Source organism: Cornus florida, unplaced genomic scaffold (assembly GCF_030987335.1).
Source record: "Cornus florida cultivar Cherokee Brave unplaced genomic scaffold, ASM3098733v1 CherokeeBrave_3.0.0_Hap2_Chr08, whole genome shotgun sequence".
Taxonomy (NCBI): Eukaryota; Viridiplantae; Streptophyta; class Magnoliopsida; order Cornales; family Cornaceae; genus Cornus; species Cornus florida.
Window position 1 is genome coordinate 38,612,501 of NW_026775578.1, and position 5,000 is coordinate 38,617,500.

A 5,000-nucleotide genomic window follows, 5' to 3' on the forward strand; every position below is an offset into this window, starting at 1 on the left:
ATAGATTTCAATATATAAATCTTCTATATAGATATATATTAATCTTGTTCTGGAATCAAAGAAAGATATTGAAAATGGTTCTTGTGTTGTAACTTAGAGTAAACGTTTCTCTGTGGAGGAACGGAATAACAATTTATTCCTATGGAACATCTAGGAAGATGAAGATTTAATCAGAAATATCGACAAATTCTTGCGGAGTCCAAAGAAATGAAATAAAAAAGGCCAACTATTCTTATTTCATCTCTATCGAATTTTAATATCAGAATAGCGGATATAGTCATGATTCAATGGGTGAGGTCCACTTACTTTTTCTTTTGTTGATTTTGAATCTTTACAATGGATTTTATTATCATAATGGAAAATCGGAATAGGTGGTGATTCAAGAGACGACTTATCATTATTCATGATAATTATATTTTTTTACTGAACAAATGCTCAACTTTATAACTACTATACTATAACTCATTAGAATAATAACTTATTTTCTACAGTTGGTTACTTTTTTTATTACAAATATAAACAATATTGACATTCCTATTTCAAATATGAATACGACGACTGGGTTTTTATGGAAAAAAAGTAAAAGCTCCTTATCGGATTTGAACCGATGACTTACGTCTTACAATGGCGTTACTCTACCACTGAGTTAAAAGGGCCTATTTAATTCAATTATTAATTCAATTACTGAATGAGTCACTATGTGGATAAAATCAAAATAGATCTAAGTACATATATTATATACATAAGTACATAGAGTAGACCCATAGTAGCCAGCAGCTCATTCTTGAATGAGAAAATGGATTTCCCTAGCAAGTCTAGCGTAAAATGCAATGAATTGTTTCAAGATCAACCCCAATTGCTTTTCTTTTATTGAATTGATCCTTAGCAGAACGAAATTCACTTGATTGATACATGTACACCTATCAATTCGACATAGATTCAAGATATTTCATCGAATCATGTAATGAAGAGATTCTCCCTGTCCCTTGAACCAAATTCTTAGAGAAAAAAATGATTTTCGATAACTTCTTGATTCCTCTTCCCAGATTTATCGTTTATGAATTTCCTGGCGTAGTGTGAGATAGAGATAGGCATATCTCATTTTAACAATGACTGAACCAATGAACGAAAGTGGGAGAAATGGAACTTAACCCCTTTTCTCTTTTATGACGGACAAATCGCTCCCTAAACGAATCCTAGTCCTATCCTTCGTATTATTTTTATTTAATATAAATAATATATTAATATCGATTTCTATAAATAGATTTCAATATAGAATGGCGATTAGAATGAATGCTTCATGAACATGAATATGAATTGACGAATCAAAAATGCTATGAAATCATCAAAAACGGAAAAATCCCTCGAGTCTAATCATACCATTCCATTATATTGACAATTTCCAAAACTGTTCATACTATGATCAGAGTCTGATGGCGGTTGGGCAAGTATGCCCTTATCGTCTAGTGGTTCAGGACATCTCTCTTTCAAGGAGGCAGCGGGGATTCGACTTCCCCTGGGGGTAGGGTGTAGGGTACTACAAAAGAAAATTGATCGTGGATTATCAATAAGCCTCAAATTGATTCTTGCTGGGTCGATGCCCAAGCGGATAATGGGGACGGACTGTAACTTCATTGGCAATATGTCTACGATGGTTCAAATCCAGCTCGGCCCAATAATTTGCCAATCTACCATGAACTGGTATAACTCCCCTGTCCTTCAGAAATATCTGATACGAAGGAATAAAAAAGAATCGCATTTTCTACTATATCCCCTATTTTCCTGGGATTGTAGTTCAATTGGTCAGACACCACCTTGTTAAAGCGGAAGCTGTGGGTTCGAGCCTCGTCAGTCCCGACGGATTCAATAAAAAAATTCGCCCCTTAGTTCTTTTTTCTTTCCTTTTTCCTTTCGCATTTCTCATCAAACAAATAGGGAAATTTTCATTACTTTAACTAGTACCGATTGATGGGAGAAAGACATATGTCGATTAGTACAATTATTGGTAGCATTTTATTCAGGATTCCAAGAGATACTGGATCTATTTTTTCTATTGCTCCCGATCACCCTAATAGAATAGAGTACCATATCTTTCTCGGGAGCACATACGCAAATGGGATTCGTTTCTTGTATGATACAAAATGAATTTAACATAATTACCCTACCTAATAGAATACTTTTCCAGATTCCATTCTCTTTTTTTTCTGGCCCCAATTTTGTGTAACTTCAATTACTAATTTGAATTTGAAAAATCTATTTCATTCAAATTGCACACTGAGCTTTTAATATATGTGCCCCGTACTAATCTAAGAAGGGGGAAGATAAAGATAAAGATCAAACAAGGATCCCGCCACTCCTAGCAAAGGAAAGGAATGGAAAAGTTTTCCTTCTTATTTTTCCGTTTTCTTTTCGGGGTCCTATCGAATAAAGAACAAATCAAATCCTAAAATATTGAATTTGATGGAATATTATATCTTTTATACCGGGACTCATCTTTATCACACTTCTTTGTCTTCCAAGAAAATTAGATCATTAAAATGGAGTTTAGAACTTAACTCCTTTCTTTTTCCATTTCACTTCTAGTGTTTGTTTGGGTTTGTGATTAATGGAAGTTGGAAGGCGGTCAGATGATACTTCATCAGATGATTGTACAAGGAAGACGTAGGGTAGGTTATAGAAAAGAAAAAAGAATGATCAAATAAATAAATAAATTCTTGATTGGATCAGGAATCCAATTTTGGATTCGGTATGGATAAAACATCTTCCTATGTTATACTATTCAATTCTCAACGATGAATTGATTTGATAGCTCAGATATTATTATTCATGATATTGACCCGATTCAATATGATCGAGAGGTAATTCATCCATTGAATTTACAGGCAAAAGATTTTTCATTTCTATGGGATTAATCCCGAGTTATTGCGAAGTAAAAAAACGATGAGATTATGGAAGTAAATATTCTGGCATTTATTGCTACTGCATTGTTCATTCTAGTTCCTACTGCTTTTCTACTTTCATTTCTGTAAAAACAATCAGTCAAAATGATTAATTAATTTGAATAAAACTTGACTTCTAAGTTGATTGAAGAAAAAAATGAAAAGGATTCCAATTTCGCGTCTTAAATGAAATAAGCGGATTAGAATTAGCAGTATTCTATGAGATCCGATAGTATGGTATAAATAAATATACGAATATTTATTTCTACCATATACTATCTATTAGTGTTATTGTAATGTATAAAGTCGTACTCTATAATAAAGATAGGGACTTAATATAGATTAATCTACAATACTCTTCATATATGTAGATTCCAATTCCATATATGGAATTGATATCTACATAATACCCAATTCTATTTCTTTGGTACATCTATTTGTTCCGATCAATCTAAGATAATTGAAAGGCAACTCTTATTCTTATGGTTCTAATTCCTAGATTTTTTATTATTTCCAACATGAATCCCAATTTGTTTTTAGCATTACAAAGAAGTAATTGATTAAGCCATTGACAAGAGTTCTATGGAAACTTCTTCGGATTTCGAAAAGTAGTAGTAAACCTCGCCGATTTTTAACGCTTGAACCATGATATGAAATAAGTCAATAAAACAGAAATTAAATTTCTAAAATAATAAAACAAGGGGTAAGTGCGCACAATATGTGATTCACCCAGAGCAAGATCTTAGTATGCATAATATCTTGTTAGACAATCATTATGTCGATTTTGTTTCTCATTGAAAGGGCATGTACACTTAACAGAACGACTTCCTATTTGAAGAATAATTGAAGAGTAAGGGGGGAAACAAATAAAAAAAAAAGAGGTCGGTTCTTCCTCATTGTTCATATATAATTCTGATAAGAACCCATTTATTGAATTATTGAAATAGAAAATTTAGGAAGAATTAGGTTGTAAGAAATTTCCTATCCTCCGTATCCCCCTTCCTTTCAAAATACAAAGATGGAAATCGTTGAAATATTTCTGTAATTGAAAGAGTATTATTCATATATTACATTATTCCACTAGAATCCGATGGAATTTCGAAATGAAGATATTTTTATTTAAAATAGTGAAAAACGCTTTGCAGAACGATCTATAAAAATTAATACAGTTTGATTCCGCAACTCAATTAGTAGTACTTCTAGAGTCCACTTCTTCCCCATACTAAGAGTGAAAGGGAAAATGTAAAGACTACCATTAAAGCAGCCCAAGCAAGACTTACTATATCCATGTGAATTATGTCCCCTATCTCTATGAATATGAAGGAATTATTCCATTATTGCTCACTAATAATAGTGGAATCAATGGCGCAGAGTCAAAAAAAGATTCTGACCCAACACTATTAATGAACCAATCCAATAAATCTACTTCTAATAAATTTCTATATAATTTCTAATTGGGAAAGATTAAACACAAGCAAAATACGCAGTGACATCCCAAGGGAATGTTACTAATGGAACATGTAGGAATAATAGGAACTGTTCTTTTCAATCTAATATTGATCTAATGCCTGAACACTCAGAGACTCCCGTGAGTACGTATATTTTATAAAGCATCTTCCGCCCCTTCCATAACTACTAATTTCAGTAGATTCCCTATTCGACTATCCAATCTAATTCAAGACTCAGTCAATAGACACTACATTAGTCGTAGAAGGGAATCGAGAAGTTTTGATAGCCCCTTCGCTACTAGAATCTTTTCGTGACTCCTAGATGCAAGGATTTACAATCTTTTAGAAAATACTTGCTTAGAATTAAGCAAATATTGACAGCCTTTTTCCTCTGCTTCTGCTGGGGAATAATTCAGCGAGTTATATCAGCAAAACAGAATAAGGGATTTCGAGTCTTTTGTTGATCAAGCGACACCCGGATTTGAACTGGGGAAAAAGGATTTGCAGTCCCCCGCCTTACCACTCGGCCATGCCGCCAAAACGATACAAAATAGATGAAAATTTCCCCCTTTTGGGTTGGATTACTAAACGTCTTTTTTTTATTGTACTTGCG

The 5,000-nt window shown here is 33.1% G+C and overlaps 1 non-coding gene across 1 annotated transcript; it reads right to left on the reverse strand.

Moving 5' to 3' along the window:
* Positions 1-4,853: 4,853 nt before the first annotated feature.
* TRNAC-GCA (transfer RNA cysteine (anticodon GCA)) lies at positions 4,854-4,924 on the reverse strand. Its single transcript has one exon. It is a non-coding gene; the product is annotated as a tRNA-Cys (tRNA).
* Between the last annotated feature and the right edge of the window lie 76 nt (positions 4,925-5,000).